Raw genomic sequence first — 22942 nt, 5'->3', positions numbered from 1 at the left:
CAAGTCAAATTTTATTTATATATATATTTATAGCCCAAAATCACAAATCACAATTTGCCTCAGGGGGCTTTATATTCTGTACAGTGTACGACACTCTTTGTCCTTAGACCCTCGATTTGGATAAGGAAAAACTCCCACAGAAAAACTCCTTTTAACAAGGAAAAAAATGGAGGAAACCTCAGGAAGAGCAACAGAGGAGGGATCCCTCTCCCAGGACAGACAGACATGCAATAAGTGTCGCTTATACAGACCAGACCAACAAACTCACAGTGCATACAAATTACAAAATTTCTGATACATTTAGATTATAAAATATATGTGAAGAATGTGGATCTAGGAGGACACTGAACAACTCAAGGTGGGACCTGAGCCATTTGACCTCCTCCTCACCAAAGACACCTGGAAGAGGACAGGCCACACAAAGAAAGAAAGAAAGAAAGAAAGAAAGAAAGAAAGAAAGGGGAAGAGAAACACACAGCTTGAAGGCTTGTGGGAACAGAAACAAGAACAGAGGGTTAGCAGAGGTTATTAGAAAGTTTACAGTTTTATTCTTGTCGGTAGGACAAACATGGACTATGAGTACTACGGTTAAGAGATTCACTGAGAGTGAGACCGACCCACCGAAAGGATAATGGTAACAGGTGCGAGGCCTGAAGTAATTGAAGAATAAGCACTAATTGACAGTTAAGATTAAGAAGTGAATTTTAAGTTTGGATTCAAAGGCCTCAATAGAGTCAGATTGTCTGGTGACAGTAGGGAGGTTATTCCAGATGAAGGGGGAATGATAGGAAAAGGCTTTTATAGTCTGGGAACAGACAGGAGCTTTGTATTCTGAGAATGTAATGCACCCAGAATTCACCTGTCCATTTTGAATACAATTCCTACAATAATCATCCCTGCACTTACAACGTAGAGAAGGAGAAACTACATGAAATAACAATAATATAGTCTAAAATACGATTTTACACAAAGCTTGCAAAAAGTGACAGATGGGGTGCAGGATAAACCACATAATAGGGTCAGAATGGACAAAGTGCTATTATTCTTCTCTATTCTACAATATTCATACAGTATTCAACAATAAGCAGTCACCAACTCAGCACCTCCAGCTACCAGTGGAAAGGGCCATTGCAGTTACCTGGTTTCACTAAAGAGGCAACTCTTAAAGCTAAGATATTGTGGTCTCTGAATTTCGAGATAATTTATCCTTGAAAAGTCCTTGAAATGTATCATTACAAAAGAGTGGCAACCCTTTTTGAAGTGAGGGATCCAGGGAGTGATCTTTAATCAGTACTGAAGTAATGGGAAATTTATCTGGCCAATGTGCCCATCTGTTGTCTGTTGGACTTAAGTTTATATTATAAGTTATGATTTGAGCACATTTTTAAAAAGCTAAATGCTGTACCTGTGAAGGTTTCTGACAATCTCTGTCATTGTTTTGTGTTATTAATTGATTTCCAACAATAAATGCATACATTTGCATAAAGAAAGCATATCTTGTCCACTCCCATGTTGATAAGAGTATTGACACTTGAAATATGTCCCTTGATGGTAAATTTTGAGTTTGAATTTTTGTGTGATTAATTTGTGATTAATTATGAGCAGTCATGCGATTAATAGTGATTAAATATTTCAATTGATTGACAGCCCTAATATTTACATTTCTGTCATTGTATTGTTGACAAGTGATCTTAACCTATTTCTCTCACATTTCCAAGTTCCAACCTGAACTGCTGCCATGGTGACACCACTGCTCCAATGGTCCTCCCGAGGAACAGGGCTGAATGTAAAGCAGTATATACTCTGAGGTAAATCCACAGTGGTCTTACAGTGGTCTGACTGAAAGTATTTTAAATAACAATACCACCCACAGCACAATATACAATAAGGTATATTAGGTATACAAGAATGCAAATGTAACATCATGGCAGGTTACCATTGGTGTGGAGGCATACTATGGGCTTTTTCCAGTCCACAGTCACAGAGGTGACCAGCTGTGTTGACAGATCCATTGATGTAGCTATTGTGACAAGGGAACTGTTCAGTGAAGTTTCTTTTGTCCAACCCATTGACATACATGAGGGGGCAAAATATTAGGAACACTTTTCAATATATTGTAGTCCAGTATACCACCACCACCCACTATGACCTCAATAAAACATAAAGTAGAATCATCATCTTTGTGACAAAGTCATCAAAAACTGATAATGTACAAGATTCATAAAGGTAGAATTTATGGCAAAGGTGTTGTATTGGATTGTATTAAATTGGACAGGTGTCCCTAATAAAGTGATCGATGAGTGTATAAAGTCTACATGGTTTCCGGAGAAAATGGAAAAGTTACTCATCACAGTAATTCAAAACTTCCTAGTTTCTTACAATTGAAATCAGACATGCACTCATGGAATAAATGTGTGAAAAATGATGCTTAGAGTTTGTTTGCATTCATCATTTGCATCAGTGGTAAGCTCTCAAAGAGTTAGAGCAGCAAGCATGCACAAATATGTTTTGCACTTTTGATTAAATATCACTTAATAATTTGTTTACACTTCTCTGTAACTCAAACAAGAAGAGCTCTGCCTCAAGTTTTTTACTAACAATTTTCTAACATAGCTGACTTTTCAGCAAAAGGAAAATAATGTCCAGTAACTCAGACAGAGGAAAAAACAGCACTTCTTTGACCAACCTTATTAAGACAACACTTAACAAATGGACATCACACCTTTTAGTAACAAGCTGCACTAGGTAAAACTTATTCTTTACGTCTCTTGGATTAACTGCAATTATTTGACATCAGAGCATCAGAGCTTCTGCTGCAGGAGCTGTTCAGGGTTCAGTGTTCTCATAATGAACAAGGATGTGAGACCACATCCAAAGGCTAAAGTGTTTATAGCTGTTCTGAATGGCCACTCTCGAAGGCAGTGCAAAAAACCTGCTGTCATAGCCTCTTCCTGGCTACATCACACTGCTCCCTCATCTCTCTCAAAGAGCTCTGTGACTTTTGTGTGTCATTGTCTTAACACAGTGTCAGTCTCCTCTAAAACATTCACTCAGCTGACACAAGTAACAGAAATAGTTGTGTGAAGGAAAAAGTTTAAACAATTTATCCTCTTATAATAATATCTGACACTTATTTTGAAGCACACTGAGGCTCTTAGATTCATTTCATGGTCAGTTTTTGCCTTTGGTTGTTTTAATAGAAGACTGATATGCTAGCTAACCAGGTAGCTAGCATGTCTACTTTCACCAAGTAGACATGAAAGTCGATGTCCGACTGATAAGGGTGTTTGAATGAAGCTAGTGTAAAGGAACAGTTTATGTCCCTCCAGCCTTTCTGAAGTGCTTTTAAAGGGAATTCAAACTTTGATCAGCCAAGTTATTATATAACAGGAGCACACATAGTGCCTTTTTTGTGTGACCAAGACCTACAGAGATAGAGATATAACCATGTGTTTTGATATTTGTGGCTGCAATGCACTACAATCCTCCAAAAAATCTCAGCCGAATTCTTACTTACAAGGGAATAGTGTAGTTGCTTTACCTTTCTGCACTCCAGAAATTCTGTTGAAATGCTCCATGTGGCAGCTCCAGCTTATATCTTTTACCTTTGCAAAGCTGATGACAGAAATGGAATGTAATTTTCTCCATGACGACAGCCGAAGTGACAAAACACTTTTCTATAATGAAGAAAATTGGGCACCTCACTAATCTAGTACCGCTCCAAAGAGACTGCGCTGGTGGGAAGGTGTGACGACTTGTGTAGACCCCTCCAAATGACTTAAGAAGTGGCGCCATTAAAGATCTATACGTCAATGCAACCTCTGCTCAGCCTTTGACAAACACATATTGGCAAGCCATTTGGCGGCCCCTTTTGCCTCATTACATATGTATTTATTTCAGGAGCTTCTCTTTTCATGCTGTCTGCTCCTGTCAGAGGCTGTGCTTTGGTGTGCATCAATAACAGGAACATTTCTGACTGGGTGCTGATAGCAATACAGCAGCCAGAGTGAGGAAGAGGCAGAAAGAGAGAGACGGGGATAGAGAAGAAAGAAACAAGGTAGCGACAGTCTGAGAGAGACAAGAAGACAGAGATATAAACAGACTGATAAACAAAACTATATTTTATCAGTAAATGACTCATTTTTAACTCCAGCACTTTTGGAACTCTTACTCAAACTCTGTGGAAAGATCAACCACATTTAGCTTTCTACAGGAAAAAAGACTGACTGGCTAGTATTCTAATGAAAGCACACAATACAGAGAACTCTGCATTACTTCTCGGCTGTATTGTGCACCACACATGCGCGTGTGAGAAAGCAATACCACTGTTCACCCATGTTTCTGAATGGATTAGCATGTTTATGACTTCCCTGCTCTGTAGCCATGTCCATGTTCTAATCATTACTGAAAAGCCAATTTTCAGGCAGACAGAGGGGGTGAGACATGAACACACAAAGTCAGAGAGAGCCAGACTCTCAATATAAATGACAATGTATATGCAGTTCGCCATTTGACACATTTTTGTTGTGTTGGTGCTATACCTTAGATTTGAAATGAAGCCATCACTATCAGGCTAAAATGTAAACTTTCAGCATTAATTTGAAGGTATCAAGGTGCCACTGTGTTAATAAATTTTAGGGACTGAGGGGCTAATATGATTTTATATTCATGTGATCAGTGAAGGCACATTTTTTTGTATTCCTTCTCATTGGACACTTATGGCCAAAATACACTGGGCATGGACACGGTGCAACACATTTGTCGCAGCATGGCCGCAGCAGAGCGCATCCATTATAATCAATTGAAGCTGCTACACTGACCATGGAAGCCATGCGCACCCGCGTGGGCATCTCGAGACTCATCTCTATTTTTGCGTGGCTGGTCTATTTTTTATTCTCTAAATGCGGCTACACAGCCCTCCAACAGGTAAAAACTACATAGAACTGTGTAAAAAATGAATATAAACTGTTAAAAAATGAATAAAATGTACCAGAGGCAATGTCACGCAGCAGTGCAGCCTTGTGGGTTTTTTTTTGCATTGCACATTAAAATATATCAATCAAATCAATGTGTATCCATGATCCTGTAGTTACAACAATCTAGTTAATTCAGTAGCGGTTAATATAGCCTAAGCTTCTAAACCCTACATAACCAAATGCATTATCACTTGGCAAAACTCAATATGCATGCAGTGACGGTGACTGCGAGTGACAGTGCTGTCAAAGTTACAAATAGCTGTTATCAGGGGAAGGACTGAGAGAAAGTTTGATTTATAGGGAAGAAGGTATTTGCACACAACATAATGGAGCAGTATGGCTGACTGCGACCTGATGTTTAATTTCTTTGACTAAACAAATAAGAAGCAGCTCTAACCAGCTCATAGACGACTGATTGACACACTGGAGTACATTTTATAGTATTATAGGTTGATTCTTAAAAAACCAAACCAGTGTACAGTTTTGTTCTATGATTACAAGGTTTTGCATCCATACTAAAATGACAGACGTACAACATGCTGGTCTTCAATCAGCAGCAGCACTGCCTATTTAGGTACTGTTTCCCATGTCTAATCAAATTATACTATTGTTTATTTTATGGATATTCAATTTTGTGATAAGCCCAAACATATTAGGTGCACACAGCACACTGGCTGTCAGCTAAATACATAAAATGCAATTATAAAATATCGAGGCCTGTTGCATTGAGTTAGCCGCTGATTTTAATTTTTAACTCATTCTTCAAAAAGGCACCTAATTTACAAATAACTTTTGGCCTATCTGATTGTAACAACAAAAGTAATTTAAACATAGATGGGCGGTTTAAATAATGCTTTGGCAAGTACCTTTCCATATAATTCATTATGCGTACATTCTTACATTAAAACAAAATATGATATTCATTTCCCAAACGGTTGTCATTATAAAGGTTGCAGATCCTCTGGTTTCTATGTGGCCCTTTATATCTTCCAGTGACCTCGGGAATTCTGGTGTTGTTCACCATAAAGTTACAAATAACCTGTCTGTACTTTTGGTTTTCATACAACAGATACTTCTCCAAGTTAAGCTCTTGTTTAAATTCTACATAAAAATCACATGCTGTCATACTTTTTTTAGTTTCTCTTTTGTGCGACTCAGAGTGGGTATCTTCCCAGCTCCTCATAGACCATATTATTGCTAGTTGTCATTTTAACTTTTAGGGTGTACTTAAGAAATTTGAGGTGTAGTTTTTCCAATTAATCTATTTTTTCAACCCCTCACACTTCACATGCATACCTCATAACTGGTGTAACTAACCTGTCAAAAATATCTAGTGTGATCCCTACAGGTAAATCAAATTTTCCACATTTACAAAAGAGGGCAAACATAACATGGGAAACTTGCTTATGCAGCTCCTCAATGGCAATTTTAAATTAAACATTATAATTCATAATGACACAGAGATATTTAAAGCAGTGAACAATCACTAAGTTTTCTCCATTGCATACAAACTTAAGTTTCCTAATATCAGCTTTTCTGCAACCAAAAACCATGACTTTGGTTTTATCACTATTAAACTTTAATTTCTATTTCTCACAGAAACCACACATATGGTCTTTTGCTTTCTGTAACCCTTCTGTTTTTGTGGACATGATAATAGTATCATACGCATACATCAGCACCATAAGCTGGATATAACTATCTATCACTATGCCATTAAAAATTAATGGGCTGACAGCCACTCTGTAGTAGATAGTCCTCTAGATCACTGATAAATAATGCAAATAACAACGGTGATAAATCTTCACCTGTCTAACTCCCACTAGGCTTACAAAAAACTTAAACACCATTAACAAATACACATGATTTGATTACCATTAATATGTGCTTTTAACAGTTTGTACTGGAGTGCATCCCTCCAAACTGTATCAAACGCCTTATTGTAATCAATGAAAGAACAAAACAGACTTTTCTTTTTAAAACAACACAAATCAATAATGTGTTTCAGTAAAACAATATGATCAGTTGTAGAGTAACTCCCTCTAAATCCTGCCTGAGTTTCCCTCAGGATATAATTATCCTCACAGAGCTGACATAACCTTACATTTAATACATTTGTGAACAGTTTATCCAGACAACTCAAAAATGTGATGCTTCTGTAATTGTTACGATACCTGGTGTCACCTTTCCTCTTATAGATTGGCGCAATTAAACCAAGCACCCTGTCTTCAGGGATAACATCAGAGTCCAGAATCCAGTTAAACAAAGAGACATATAAGTGCATAAAAGTGCATACAGTGATTTCAATATACTCGTTCAAGACTTGGTCTATTCCTGCTGCTTTTCCAGGTTTTAGTTTAAGAATAATCTTCTTAATTTCTTGTTCAGTTAAACTAACATTTAAGACATCACTGTCAAAAATGTGTCCACTACAGTCAACTTCAAATAACTCATTCATCAGTACATCCCAGTCGGACAACCTTTTAAAATGCTTGTGAAAGTCTTTGTGCAAAATTGGACAATGTTTATATCCTTTACCACAGCCATTCAGCATCTTTCAATAGAGCTTTGGGTTTTTAGACTTTATACTCATCAACTCTCCTCTAAATTTCTTCCTATAGGCCCTCCATGCTTTCTTATACTCTTTACTTTTTGTCCTTACACATTCTACACACTAACCACATTTATATGTATATTATGCATTTTCTTAACTTTTAGGTATTCTTGTCTTTTTTGTCTGCACTCATTATTAAACCACACTGCTTTTTTACAGGATTTTATTCTGCTTTACCATTTTTTTAGGAAATACAATTTTTGTGCTATTAATCACAATACTGCACACCTCCTCCATTATGTCTAGGTCACACAATTTATCCACCTTGTCAAGCTGTATGTTTCCTATAAACTCATCTATTTTTTCTTTATCCCTTTTACAAACAGCCCATTAGTAAACCGCCAGGAGCACAAGGTCTTTATTATATTTGAGTAGGTGTCTATTTATTTTTTAAGTACACACATAAATCACTGTTAATCAACTTTTGCACACACTTATCTGCAATTCTGTTACCCACAGCAATTACCACTCCACCTGACCGGCAGTTTTTAAACTTATGTCGGTTACTAACAAACTTTGGAAACCCATTGCTTTAAACTTTTCCAGCATCTTCGGGATATCTATATCATCTGTTTTAGTCTCACTGAAACACAGTACATTATATTTTTTTACATCTTTCAATAAAGTCAGGGGTCTCTATCTTATTTCTTATTAAAAATTCTCAGCCCAGGGTGGTCTGCTCTCCTCTTACTGGGTGCCGTCTCATCTGTCTGTACTCCATGTCTGTCCTATATGTCAATGCCAAAGGATTTGACATTGACAAATCTAACTATTATGGGTCGGGTTTTGCCCTGCTTCCTCGCGCCCCCCCCCCCCCCCCCCCCCAAATGGTGCACTGTGGAAATATTGTTTTCCTTAGTTGTACCTGCAGCTGCAGCAAGTTTACACACCTTCTCCACAAGTTGATCCTCAGTCTCTTTGCCAGTCTGCTCCTCCTCGATCCCACTGATGCGGACATTTTCTTTCCAGCTATACTGTTCCAGTTCATCCTCCTTGTATCTGTGCTCCAGAATGTTTTTGTCAAGTTTTTTACTATCCACTGATGCCATAAGTTGTTTCTCCACTGCTCTGACTATTGCCAGATCTGCTGCTTTGATAGTGATCAGCACGATTTTGATTAGATCTTTGGTACCAAAGTCAGTCCAATTCAGCTTTAACTGCTACCCTTGTATCTGTATGCATAATGTCTTCCTGGCTCTTGCCTCTCACACTCCTGATCATGGCAGCCTCCTCCTCACATGTCTCACACTGGTTGGATAGAAACACACCAGGTCTCAGAGCCCTGGGCCTCTTCCAATTTCTTGGTCCTTGGGCTCCACTTTCAGTACTGATACTGGGCCTTGCACACCCGCAGTTGTCTTTTAATTGAAAATGTAAATTGTTGTAAAAGTGGCCCACTTTGTGTGTTAATACTGCTGTTTTAAATGGCTAGGTTTATGTTTTTTCTTTGTTGAAATCATACTACACCATGGCAATCTTCCCAGAGAAGAAAGTGAATGCCAAACAGCAAAAAAGTAATAATTATAACATTATTTAGTTGATTGTCCTTGTGTGAAAACCCAGTCTTTGCTGTTATGTGATAGATAAAATGAAGATATATTTAATTGTGTAATAGAACAAAAAAAATGGAGTGATTTGTCCCAGTAATGGCTTAAAGCCACTAATTCATCATGTGATAACCTCAATTGTGTGCTTGTAAGTTGTGCTAGAAGAGGAAGAGTTGAAGTGGCAACAGAATTGGTCACTGCAATATTTACTGTATCAGACTTCTGTTGCATTGCCACATATAATTTATTGACCTACATTAATGACTAATGTGATCCCTCTGAACTATATCAGACTTACAAGCAGTTGTGCAAAAGAGTCTTAAATGGCTAATTTGGACAAGATCTTTCTAAAGTGTGACCTTGCAGTGATGTTACGTGTGTTAAGTGTGCCAAACATGTTAATATTTCAATCATCTGAGTAAATACACAACACCAACTAAATCATGTGCTTGGTTCATGGTCATTGTGACTGAGTTTTTCTTGGTTGGAGATCAGTGGTCACTGTGTCTGCACCATTCTTGGGTTTGTGTGTTTTTGAATGATGCCATCCGTTTATTCATTCCTGTACATCTCCATGAGAATAGTGTGGCTTTCAGCCACATATCAAAGACAAAGCTTTTCTCTAAGTAATCACTTACAAGACAAATGGTTGGCATTGAGACATCTTACATCCCTGTCTAATTAATGATTCCCTTCTTTACCCCCTGTAATAATTCAAGATGAAGGACAATAAATAAATGGCGCTGTCATATTGCAGGTTTTTGTCTAGAGAAGGAAGGATTCAATTAAAGATGAGACTTTGAGCCCATATTTACTCGAAGTTCTTAATCTACAATTATATTCTTTCTTGAAGTCAAGGTATTTGCTGTCAGACAACTGAGTTCCTGCTGCACTGTAACAAAAAAGTTGACCCATAGTCATAGTTAAGTTTATCTTTTTCAATTGACAGAAAACCTTGGGACAGAAGAATAGCAGAAATGCAAACTCTTCAGTTAGATAGAAAACCCTAAAAGGCTGATAAACCATCTCATCCCAAAAGGCAAAAGAAAAAACTGAGGATGACAAACACATACAGGAAAATGAGGCAGAAGAAACCAAATGGCAGCAGTACAAAAACTAAATCTGGAGACAGCACAGGGAAGTCAAATTAAATCAATGAACCGAGTGTAAGTAGGCGGATGTATTCACTCTCAAAGTCTGTGTATGTGTGGATTTGTGTTCACAGAAATAATATAAAAGGTTGAAGATTGACAGGTGTAGTTGTATTATCAAGCTGTTTGACTTGTGAATAAATATTTAAGCCTGAAAGTCCAAAAGGAATCAAAGCACTGATGCTCAATGAATATCAAATAAATTTTATGTAATCAGAGACACAATTGTATATTGAAAAAAAATCAGCAAGAGAGTTGATAGCACTGCCAGCTGCCTGCCATGCAGAATTTTTCACAATCTCATTGCCCACTGTATAAACATTATTACTGTGTGCTTAGAGTATACTAGTGTAGGTTAGTAGGGTTTTGCTTAGACACAGGAATACAGCCACTGTAAACCGATATTGAAATATCTGCAGCAGCCTAATAAATGAAGAGTGGGAACTGTTTGAAAAAAACAAAATTTCATTAAATGTGACCTCTCGTATTCACAGACGAGGCGTCCTACCGTTAGCGCACCCTCTGAGCTGATGAGGAATGTTGCCAGCTATTTTCTTTCTCGCCATGTTCAAAGTGCTTTCTCAACCTCACCTCTCACCTTTTCAGAAGCCTCAGCCAATTAGGATGGAAAACAAGGTTAATATTTCATATCTCATTCCCTGAGAGGAATCCTAACCATGCCCTGATGCCTGGCAATGCTCCCCTCTTGGATTCCTTTGCAGCCACGTGCCACCTTTAGGAGATGACATTCATTGAGGTGATTTGGCTTCAAATACACGTGAGCTGTTTGTGTGGTAATTCAGAATCTTTAACAAGGACAACACACAACCATAGTAACACAAGTTTTCAATAGGATCCAGTATATACCATCAATACTGGAAAGTTGGTACAGTACATGGTCCCCTGCTGGCCGGGCAATTCAGCCATGAAAAATGTGCTAAGGTGTGTTCAGACAGAAGACAGTGCTATTACAGAAGTGGACAATTCCATACAAAGTTGTTTGAAAGTCTCAAATGGGCATGATTTTCCTCAAATTTGCTTGGAGTGGAGTAAACAATGATAGGTCTGTGCAAGTTGGATACTTGCTAGCTAGCTTACAACTAAAAAGTCTGTAAAGTCTGTACATTGGTGTTTTAGGGGAATAAACACATTGCACAAGTGGTCCAGCAGTCAAATTTGTGCAAATAATGCAAGGCAAAATTAGGCAATTATGGGAAACGGCATTTAAATTAATCAACCCTTCCTTGGTTAAATAAGGTTTGGTGTAACAACATAATAAGGGAAAAACATGGAAAAAGATCTGTTGGAAACAAATGCAGAATAAACACCCAATCACTGTCTTTTTCCTAACACCTTATATCTAGAAAATCTATCATATCCTGCTATCATATTCCATTAATGCCACGGTATCTCCACACCAACAACCAAGACACAAATCACAGCAGGCCATCTGTTTGTCATCATCCTGTGCCCTGCGGCTGATGCTATGTCCTCCTGTTAGAAGGTGCCTTCCCAAAGCAAATATTTCCGAAAGTAAATCACAGGGGAGCTTTTATAAAGGCCTGTGGAAAATCACTGTCCCTCAGTCCTGTATCTGTCAGTCCATCTGCTGATATGAACTGAAGAGTTAGCTGAATCCATTTTGATGCTTTGATGCAGTCAGATACACACTCAAGCAGAGGCCAAAGAGGTTAGGCTCATGTGGCTATACAGGGGCTAAATTAAAACAAAACACAGCAAGGGACCTTTAACGTAATTTTCTGTTAAATTTCAATCATTTTGAAACTACATCATCTCTGCACTGATAACCCTGTTGTTCTGCATTTCTCTTTTACCATATAGAGACTATGCAGCTGCTTTATATCTACCCAGCCTGTTCATGGGCAGCCACTGGAGTATTGCCTGTGTATAGATATTCAGACATAACAAGACAACATGCTTGTTGTGACAAATGGTAACACGGATGCTGGTAGACTAGCTCACACATGTCCATAATACCTGATCAAGCTGGTGACATGTTAAACCAGCTTTTTTGGTCTCACTGGGAACAATATAAACTGGAACCAGAATAAAAAACATAGTAGTCAGTGAAACAGTAGAAACTAAACACTGTCAACTCTAAGCATCATACACAATTGAGACTGTCAAGTTACACAGCACATAAAACAGTAACCTTATGTGTGCATAATGGGAAGAAGTGGAAAGCCGCATTCAAGTCATATCTCTCAGACTGTAATTACAGGATAAAAATGCTCATGTCAGCCTCCTAGTTTTAATTGCAAGTCAGAGATATTGGAAATTTCTGACAGTGCTGATATCTGTCACTTGGTGAAAAGAATTAAATGTCAAGAAACCTGTGACAAAATGGCTGCAAAACCTCCATCTCTGGAAGTTACATTTGAATAAAATCCAACAACACTAATTCAGTTGATTCAGCTAATTTAAAAGGGGCCATTGTTATACTTTTACCTGGGAAAAGTAGCTAATTTAGGCTATTTAAATGATGTAAACTAGCTGTGACATAACCTTAGAATAATGCTAAAGTACATTATGTCAGTGTAGAGAGTACCATAGTGGTAGCTAATCATCCCACATCTCTCTAGTAAAACTTAAACAGTGATAGGGGCCGCTGGCTCTGGAAGTGTTTTTACACATTCCATTTTAAATTTTCCTTTGAACAATATCTTCAGTGTTGCTTTATGAAGAAACAGGTCACTCACCCAGCTAATGTAACAATCATATATATTATAACAATCCTTTTCAATTATTTGAACTTTGTTCCTGAGAAATCATGTTTTGTCCATCATTTTGACATGGCGGACATCTCTAAAAACTTCCCATGAGCCTTGGTTGCCAGTCAGAGGCACGAATCAGAGTGGTAGTGAATTACAAATGGTTTGTCATTGCAGTTGTAAACAAAACGCAACACCATAGTTGTTGAATTCACCCTGACCCAGAAGTTAAAGGTGAGCTGATTAATGCTGTAGATTGTAAAAGCAATGCAAACTTAAGATTCTGCCCACCGTTAGCAGTGCACCGGACAGAATTTTAAGCTCTGTGATTGGATGTTACTTGCCGAGATGCATCTTGGGAATCGTAATTAATTTCTCCCCCAGCTCTTTCTCTACACAAGCTTGACTTTTTTTTATCAGAGAACGAGATGTTTTTGAACATAGTTCTTAATCTTTTGGACTGATGATTCAACTGGGAGAGTTTCATGCTGATCCAAGTTGTAGATGTGCTCCAACTGTGAGTAATGTATATCATCTATAGGAAAAATGAATGGGACTTTTACTTACCAGGGGCGCTAAAAATACCTCCCCCTGTGTTGATATCACTGCAGAGGACAACAATGCTTCTCCTGATCAGTATAGCATACACTATTAGCTGTTAGCAACACAGTGATGAGTCCTTCAGAGTTTGTATTTCAACGTAACTGTGCCGGATTGGGTATTCTTCAATACTCATTACTGTATATTCAATTCTGAAGCTCAGTGGAACATTATTGGCTTGCAGAAGAGTTGTAGACAGTGTCCTGTTATTTGGAATCAGTAAATCCCTGTTTGATGGCTTCTCTTGAGTACTGGACACCACCCCTACATAAATAAATAGATATTCAAATGAGGAAATAAAAATGAAATCTATTTTTGGTGGTTTTCCCAATCGTTTATTCATTGTTTTGTGTTTACTTGGTATTTTATCAATTTCCTCCTCTGTATGCATTTCTTTTCATATTTATTGGTGGTATTTATGTTTTTCCTCACTTCCTGGTACTGTGTTTGTGTCATCTCTGCACAATCTATATCTCAGTTTCCTCAAGGTTTATATATACTCTGTTTAGACTGTCTAGTCCCCTTCATCTCCATCTCCCCTTCATGTCTAAAGTGGATTTAACAGGTAAATCAATCAGGGATCAGAGCTTTCACCTGGTTTCACCTGAGGAGGCTGATTGATGGAGACAGTAGCTGCTTCTGATATCCTCATATTTTGTCCACTCCATAGATTCGCCCTGCTGAGCCCCCACTGCTGCTCTCTGTGCTGTATATTTGGGCAAAGGTGTGATGGATGTTTTAAATGGAAGAAGAAAAGAGATGAGGACAGATGAGGAAGGGAAGAAGTGGAGGAGACAAAGATTGAAGGAGCAAAGGAGGTTCACAGGAAAGAAGAAGGTGAGGAAGGAGAACAGGAGAATGCTGAACAAGCTGTTTTTTACACACTGTAGAAGTTGGTTGTGTGTGTGTGTGTAATGAAATGTTGGCCAGCATCCGGCTGCAGCTAGTGCCTCCCCATCCCAACACCATCACCGCAACCACCACCCTCCACCCTCCACCTCCCCCATCAGGCTGATTAATAGTGAGAAGAGCCAGCTGCATTCCTCTCCCCACAGAGAGGTCGGGCATATGGCAGAGTGGAGAGCCGAGCAGCCGAATTATCATATCAAACCTGGTTTCCCTTGAACACTTGGGGGAGCGAACGTTGTAGCCACTGATTCTGAAAAAGGCAAGTATTATGAAGCTCAAGGTGCTCTAGCCATTTCTGACAACCACTGTTAACTGTGAGATTATGGATTTTTTTTTTGGCCAGGCTATGTGAGAGCTGCTGGACCTTTTCATCTTCCTCTCTATATCTGTCCTCACACGGGTCCTGATGTAAATTATGCATGGAGCAGCAAGGCCAATTTCCCAAATGTTTAAGCCTGTAACCTCCGAGGCATTGTCATGACCTCTGCTGTATATATGTATATATATATATATATATATATATATATATATATATATATGAAAACTCAGCAATTGATGGCTACAGATCTGCCGGACTGTGACGGTTGTAGAAAGCATTCTGATGTGGCAGCAGGATGGTCTTGTGGTTACGGAGACCAGCAGAGGCAGTGTCTGAAGGCTTGATCATTGTAAAGGTTCACTGAGTTGTATTCTGTACAACTACTACAAGAACTAGGTTACAGTTAGAGGAAGATGTGGATAAAGCTCCACAAATCTATGTTCTGTATTATCTTTTGGTGCATTGTTTTGGTTTTTTGGGCCACAAACTCTGCTTGCATCATGTGAAGCCACAGCAGGCAGCTTTTTTTCATCAAAAAAAGCTATGATTAACCAACTGTGCACTACCTGCCAAATTTTAGCATCTACTGGGTGAACATAGTGGAGAATTTAACAGCTTAAGAGCCAGATATTTAGAGCAAAACAGAGCTAAAAGGAGAGTGAATATTGGACTCATATTGGAAGAGACTCCAAATAAAGTTTAAAAAGGGTAAATGATCATACAGATACAATAATCATTGTACAACTAGCAACACTGGGCAAAATCATGAATTAACACAGCTTTATGGTTAGCTAAAAGCCACTACTGTTGGCCATTGGTACCCCACAGGATGTGATGTCTGCATGAGGACATGGTGGTTCGTAAATGGTTCATTCTTTCTGCCTTTGCTACTTAGAGAACACTCTTCTCTCACTTTCTTCTCACACTCTTCTTCACTCAGGAAAGCAAAAACATAGGTAAGTTAGTGTTTGAACCACTACATGCTTATATATTACTGTGGATAAAAACACAAGCCATAATAATCTGAGATATCAACCGAATCAATGAGGAAGACTAAAGTCTAACAGCAGCTCTCACTTGTCAGTCCACCACAATATTCATGGTGCAGGTTCCACATACATCAAAAAGAATAACTGCAGTTTTGTAAAAGTAAAAAAGATTAAATTCATTTCTATATGTTTCATACAATTTATCTGCATTAGATAATGCAGCTAATGAGCTTGCCTTGTCAATTTATTCTGTCTTTGAAGGTCCTTTGCATTGCAGAGGCTCACCTCACTCTCATCAGTATATCTCGTTCAAATTGCATGTTGTCCAGAATTTCTTGTGATTAGCATAGCAAAGATACTTAGCAAAGTTCTGCATAAATTCTAACAAGTAACTTTTGGACATCATTAATATATGCATTACAACGGCAAGTTTCCTCTTTAATATGTCAGCCCTTTTTGGGGGCAAAAATTCATACATAATTAGAAACAGGATCCTGCAATTTGTAGCAGCTAATTGCACATTTTTGCCTGAGTGGGGATGGTAAGATAGCAGTGCTGCCATTTCCCGCTATGCACAGTTGCAGTGTGGAAAGCGGACTTTTTTCCCCCCAGTATCGGCCACAGAGTGACAGACAGCTGATTGGAGAGTCTGTTGTTGTTGGACCTCCGGAGCTGTGGGAGTCTGCTCTGTTTGTGCCTGACAAGACAGGAATGTGTTTAAAGGAGTAGGAAAATAAAAGAAGCGGGTTACAGGGGGACAAAAATGTACCAAAAACATTTCCAGGACAAGAGAGAACCGAGCCCGAAGGAGGAATCTTCCTCGTCGCTCCTTTTTGGGAGAAACACATTTAATGTTTCAGTTAGTTTGGGCATTTTATTCCCTGGAGGTCTAATTTAGAACGAAGCGATCTGATTAGCCCAGCTCGCCGGGAGCCTCTCTCATGGGAGCCACCACCGAGGGCATCACTTGAATCGTAATCAGAAGATGCAGAGACAAATTATGCTTCGTAAAAAAAAGAAAAAAAAAAAAAAGATGTTTTTCTAATCTTTTTCCTCCAAACCCAGATCTGTGGTGATCCTCTTTTCTCTGGTCCGATACTGTTCAAGGAGACATTTTCTCTGAACATACAGTAGCTTCCTGCTTCCATTAATATGTTACAGTGTGATTACCACAATAACAGAGCACAATGTCCATACACTGTATACATTTGATTTTGTTAATGTGAACACACAGTTGTGCAAATATGCTTATTAAGGCTCTGTACAGTACATGAAAATAGTGAAAATACATATATATAATATAATGCTAATTATTTTTTACAGTGCACATCTGCATACCAGCACACATAACCATCTGTAGACCTGACAACATTAGTGCAAACAGCCTTTTTCACACACTTAATCTTTTGCTTTATTTTGCATATTTGTAAAACCATCATACAGCATATATTAATATTCAATGCTATATTCAAATAGCATACACATTTTCATGTATGTTTTCATCTCAGTAAGTCCTCTCTTAATGCTGTAACACATATCTTTTTATTTTTGCCAATTGCATGTGTTTATACAGATATTTCAGTCCTTTATTGCTCTGCTCTCATTAATATTTTAATTTTTTGAGCTGCATCTTTTTTACCACTTGCTACTGCAACAACCCAGTTTTAGAGTATTAGAAGAAATACTTACAACATCTGCCTAAGTTTTTCAAGTGGGATAACAAGTATTTTAACACTCTGTTTGAGGTGTTGAAAACGGGAATTATTTCCCAACCATTGCAGTAAAATTGTTTAAAACCATTGTATAAACAAGGTCATTATCTCAAACCTACACTGAGCACTTGTGCCTCTCAGCAGGGCCCTAAAGCTTTCAGAGGTATTACAGCCGAGTAGTTGAGTCAATGCAAATGTGTTTTCATGTTCTGCCTCGTGGGAGTATTTGTGTGTTGTTGTCAAGTGATCTTAATGTCACCGTGCGTGGCTGAAGAGATTGTTTTCTACAGCGCTGTACACAGAGGCGACTAAGAACTGATGTCTATTTATGAGCAACAAGGTGACAAGGACATGATTGAATGTGCTGCGCGTATGTGTATCTGCAATATTGTGCATAAAAGCTGCATTATGTTTTACAGAGAGACAGAATAGGTGAGAAGCAAGCTGAGGCAGGATGTACTGAATGAAACATGCTCTGTAGCTGTAGAGTGATTGCATGTGTGTGTATACCATGCAGTATGTGATGCATGATAGAGATGTCAAGTAGCAGAGTAGCCATCAATCAATAGCCATGATTAATATGATCATTTTATTCTTTGGAGCTAAACAGCCTGTGGGACAGCGTTAATCTACCTGTCAGTTTCTGCTGGTTTTCCCCCGGCTAAGACGCAGACTGTCAGTTTGATATTTGTTTTGTTTTTCTGTTTATCCTGTTACTGCTGAATCATTTAACTGAGTAACAACTGTATCGCCAGCGTGAATTGTTGTTCTGGGCTCGGTGTGGTTAGTTATGCTCTCATGTGCTCTCCTCTCTCTCTCTCTTTCTCTTTCTCTCTCTTTCTGTCTCTCCCCCAGTCACATACTGTACACATCGAATTTCACACACACTCACTGACTCGCACACACACCTCCATGCACACCAGCCCTTCCACTTTTCCACCTGGTATAGGAATAGAAATGATCAATTTCCCAAGCTGAAGTAGAAATGCTCATAGAGGAAAATTAAATCCCATGCCTGGGGCTGATGGGATATTTATCTCCCCCATTTTATCTACTGCTCTCTTCCCTCAGCAGTTGGCACATTTTCCATCAGTGGCATTCTCCTTCAATCAGTTGCACTGTGTGTGTACACCAAGACACAGTGCTCCCCTCTCATAGCAAGTCAGGGTTTTTAATTTAATAGGTGCACCTTGGAACCCAGATGAATTTAAGGGGCTGCACAACACTGCAATCAGACAGCCTTTCTTCCATACCAAAGCAGCACAGGGATGGGGAGGAGGGTTAAATTAAGATGTTTTCTTACATTCCTCAAAAACAGGTCTCCTGATTGTCTGGAGGTGAAGGCATTTCAGTCATAATTGGTTGAGTGAGTTCAAGGCACGTTAAGAGTTGCTCATCTTGTTCGGAGATACACTCCTCTGCTGTTAGTCTGCTCACGATCGGTGATGATCAATTGCTGATTCGATCACTGTCATTGGCCAATCACCTGCATGTAATTATACCCACTGCTAATGGAAAAACCTGGCTGTTTGATGTCTTTGTAGGCTGATGTCTGGTGTTTTCGGTAAACTCTGTTGTTATTAGTTTTTAATTTTGATTTTATCTTTGAAGAGGCTGACAGCTGTCAGTACAATCAGGGAGTCCGGGAGATGAAAACCCATTCGTCTCTCCTCAGTGTCCTATCGATAGAAAGCAATATTGACTGATGTGGTGATGCGGATGGGATTGAACTGCAGGAGGCTGGTGGAGTCGACGGATGTCCGTGGCTCTCTGGATTCATCAGCCAAGCAGACTGTCAGAGGCCTAGTGATTCTGCTGGCAATCAATGAGGCCTTTCAGTAATGCATGGTTCCTCAGAGACGCTTGCAGATGACATGTTTAAGACAAGGTCACAACTGGGTTCCTAATGAGAGCCATAGATGGCTCCCATAGGCGTGAAAAACCACTTACTGACACCTGGGAAATGGAGAAAAAAGGTGATGTCTCACATAATGGCAGCATTTGTAAGACATAATATATTTCATTAGTTTCTTGCCAGTATAAGGGGATAATCCATCACTGCTCTCATGCCACAAATCCAGTACAGATGAGAGTCGATTTAATCTTTCATTTAAAAAAAAAATCATTATTATTATTATTTCTAGAGTGAGATTTGAACTAACACTACATTTATATAGTTTTACACATTAACAACTGGGAGCTGCCCATTTCAACCCCAGCCCTCTCTACCTGTTGGCCAGTGTGTAATCCTGTAGAGATCCCTACTTCAAATGAAGGACATCTTGAGAAATTCTCATCATTCGATAATGAGACCGCACTGAGTAAAGGCAGCACTGATTGGCTTTGAGTCTGAAATACATTTCACACACTTACACACATCTTGAAATGGCACTTGTGATTTGTTTTCCTGTCCTGGGAGTCTCCATCATTAGCTTAGCTAAGGTGCTAGCTACTTACTAGCTGTGGTGGTGCCAGTCTGCTTCAACACAATTCACAGTTGAGTTTCAAATCATCAACAGTGAGTTGGGAGGAAGTTCTGGGACACAGAGTGCTATTTGATACAAATCAGGGAGGGTAGCTCTCTGAGAATACACCAGAGGTACACCCACATAGATGATGACATCCTGGGGATGCACTGGCCATGTACTTATATCATATGAATGTCCAAATTTAGCCACTGACTGCTAATTTCCTAGCATTAAAATAATCACTCTTTTCTTGTGCAACATTTCTCTATGTCTGCATGTGAATTATTATATACTGTTCAGTCAGTGTCATACATTATCTGTATACAGTACATCACCACAATATTAGTACTGATGAAATGTAACTTTTAACAAAAACATTTGTATGTATAATGTGAAAATAAAGAGGTGCTACCATCACATACAGTATTTACACACCAGAACATTTTGAGAAGCAAGTATCAGGTAGAGGAATTTATTATTAATTTCATTAAGCAGAGGGTCTAATTTAAGTTCAGAAAATTGTTGATATTGATATTTGAATGTATCACCCCCTTACAGGGATCACTGGTCCTACAGTAAAGGCTTCTCAAACTTTTTTTTTTTTTTTTTTTTACATTAATTATGGCCAAATTCTAAGGAATGGCATGCACTGCCTTGATGTACTGCTAACTGAAAATAATTACATGTTGAATGATGACAGAATGGTACAAAGCCAAGAAAATGAGATATTTGTGTAAAAGTGTGTGTATATTTGCTCATTGGGGAAATTTCACTTTACATATGCTTGGTAGATTTATTTTATTCTTGCACATTAATCACAAGGTGCGTTTCTCATTCCCCACATACATATTTTAAACTTTGAGAAAGGCACATCATCAACATGCAATTACTCTATAAACTCAAAAGAGGTAAAACTTACATTCAAGAACAAACTGTTACTACTTCCCAACCTCATTTATATGCAAATTCTGCTCAGAAGTCCCTTGCCATGCTCACAGTCATCACTTGGGTGAAGATATGTTTTCTTACTTTCAGGTTATGATGGACCACAGGGATTCACCTGAAGGTATGTTTTTGGTTTAATGTTCATGATGATTGATGTTACAACTCACTCCTCCTAGTGCTGTGTTATTTGTCTATTAAAAGTACCAGTCCCAGCAAGAGCTCATCTATTCTAGCAGAATCTATTTTATTATTAAGATTAACCAGTGGTTGTTGTGGGTGACTTAACGCTTTTGTCTTCTTCACCCCCCCCCCAAAAGATTCTCTAAAATATCATATTATAACTGCCACCTGTTGTTATCCAGTTGTTTTAAGGATTCTCTTAATGCCAAACACAAACCAGCTTCCTCTCAGCTTTGTTAAACAAATAGAGCCGAGCAGAAGAGCAAGCCACTTTAAACTGTGCAGATCCTTTCCCCAAAGTTGAAAATAATGATGGCTTTAGTTTCTCTTCCTGACCTCTGGCTTGTAATGGCTTCCCTCAGCTCTGTCTCCTGGCAGTCAGCTGGCATGGAGAGGACTTGTTCCCGCAGTTCTGCATCTCTCAGACTGTTACAACTTTTTCTACATCAAAGTCAGTGAGCACTAACTAAGAAAGACGAGAAGAGGAAAAGGCAAGTGATTCAGTTCTACAACACATAATAATTAAACTGCAACCACAGGCTGAGCACTGATTCAATTAAATAGAGCACTATACGACAAAGAAACATTACATTCAACAATGAGACAGTGAATGCAGCTCGGTATGCTAAATTGGGCTCAGCGGAATTGCATCTTCTTAATCAAGACCAACAATTTAAAGAATGTGGGCACTTAGACTAATATCAGTCTGTACTTCCTAAGAACACAGACAAGGTGCTAATAGATAGTAACCTTACACAAGTCAAACATCTGATCACATTCAAGCTCCAACAACCCACAATTAAACCCCACTAATGTACATGGAGTAGACACAATAACAGAAAAACCTTTAAAATACCAGTGCAGTATAAAAGCAGGCTAGCTGTGAGAATATGTCAATGTTAAATTGAGTGAAAACCGTGAATATTTGAAAAAAATCTTTAAATATCACAAAAAAGTTTTTATGTTTGACTGACATGGCAAAATTGGTGTATCGATAAACACAAAATGCAACAAAGTGCAATGGAAATAGATGCTGTATTTCTATCATGTCTACATTGTTTTTCACTGTTTGAGGTTTCACTGGCACTCACACTTTTACAGCACTTTTAATTATATCATCTTGTTGCGCCCTCTTCTTTTGCAATGGTTAAATGGCCCTGACTGGAAAAATTAGCATCAGTTGTTTATCTGGACGACCCAACACAAAATATAACAGCGGTGGATATAAAAAGCACATTAATCGAATTTTCTTTTGCCAATTTTCTGGAAATGTGGTTAAAATTTGTGCTACCTATGGATTGAAACCAAGCTACTGTCTCATCTAGTCTAGTCTAGTTTCATCTATTCTGAAAACACAACTGAAAACAACTTACTTTGTCTACTTACAGCTGGTGTAGACAAAACAACAGTGACACTCACGGCACAATATGCAATCCAGAAGGGGTAAACAACAAAAAGCAGCTGCAAAAATATATGAAGGCAGGACTAAGTCACGCATGTGATTAAAAAAAATATTGTACATTTATATAATTCTTATTTGAAGGAAATGTAATTGCTGCCTGGTATTTGTTGCCTGGCAATTATGTTTCCAATCTGTGGAAAGTGACATCTTGGTAATGTTTCCTGTCCATCCTTATTTGTGTTACCTTGTGTTGAAAAGAGAATACACTCTCCACCCTCTCAGCTCTTCTTCCAATGTTCAGAATTCATTTTTCTTGTGAAAATTTGACTAATTTGATAAAGGAAATTGGGAGGTTTTAAAACAGGTTCAAATATTTTCCACAGACTTAGACCCTCAGG

At 38.5% G+C, this 22942-nt stretch overlaps 1 long non-coding RNA gene across 1 annotated transcript; it reads left to right on the top strand.

The window, feature by feature from the left end:
• The first annotated feature begins 1721 nt into the window (after positions 1-1721).
• LOC122988164 lies at positions 1722-22330 on the top strand. The gene is made up of 4 exons (XR_006404722.1): positions 1722-1808; positions 14291-14457; positions 21053-21083; positions 21505-22330. It is a non-coding gene; the product is annotated as an uncharacterized LOC122988164 (long non-coding RNA).
• The last annotated feature ends 612 nt before the right edge of the window (positions 22331-22942 follow it).

The sequence above is a fragment of the Thunnus albacares genome, chromosome 1, assembly GCF_914725855.1.
Source record: "Thunnus albacares chromosome 1, fThuAlb1.1, whole genome shotgun sequence".
NCBI classification, from domain to species: domain Eukaryota; kingdom Metazoa; phylum Chordata; class Actinopteri; order Scombriformes; family Scombridae; genus Thunnus; species Thunnus albacares.
The sequence above is the reverse complement of the archived record's forward strand: the minus strand, read 5'-3'. Positions and strand labels throughout refer to the sequence as shown.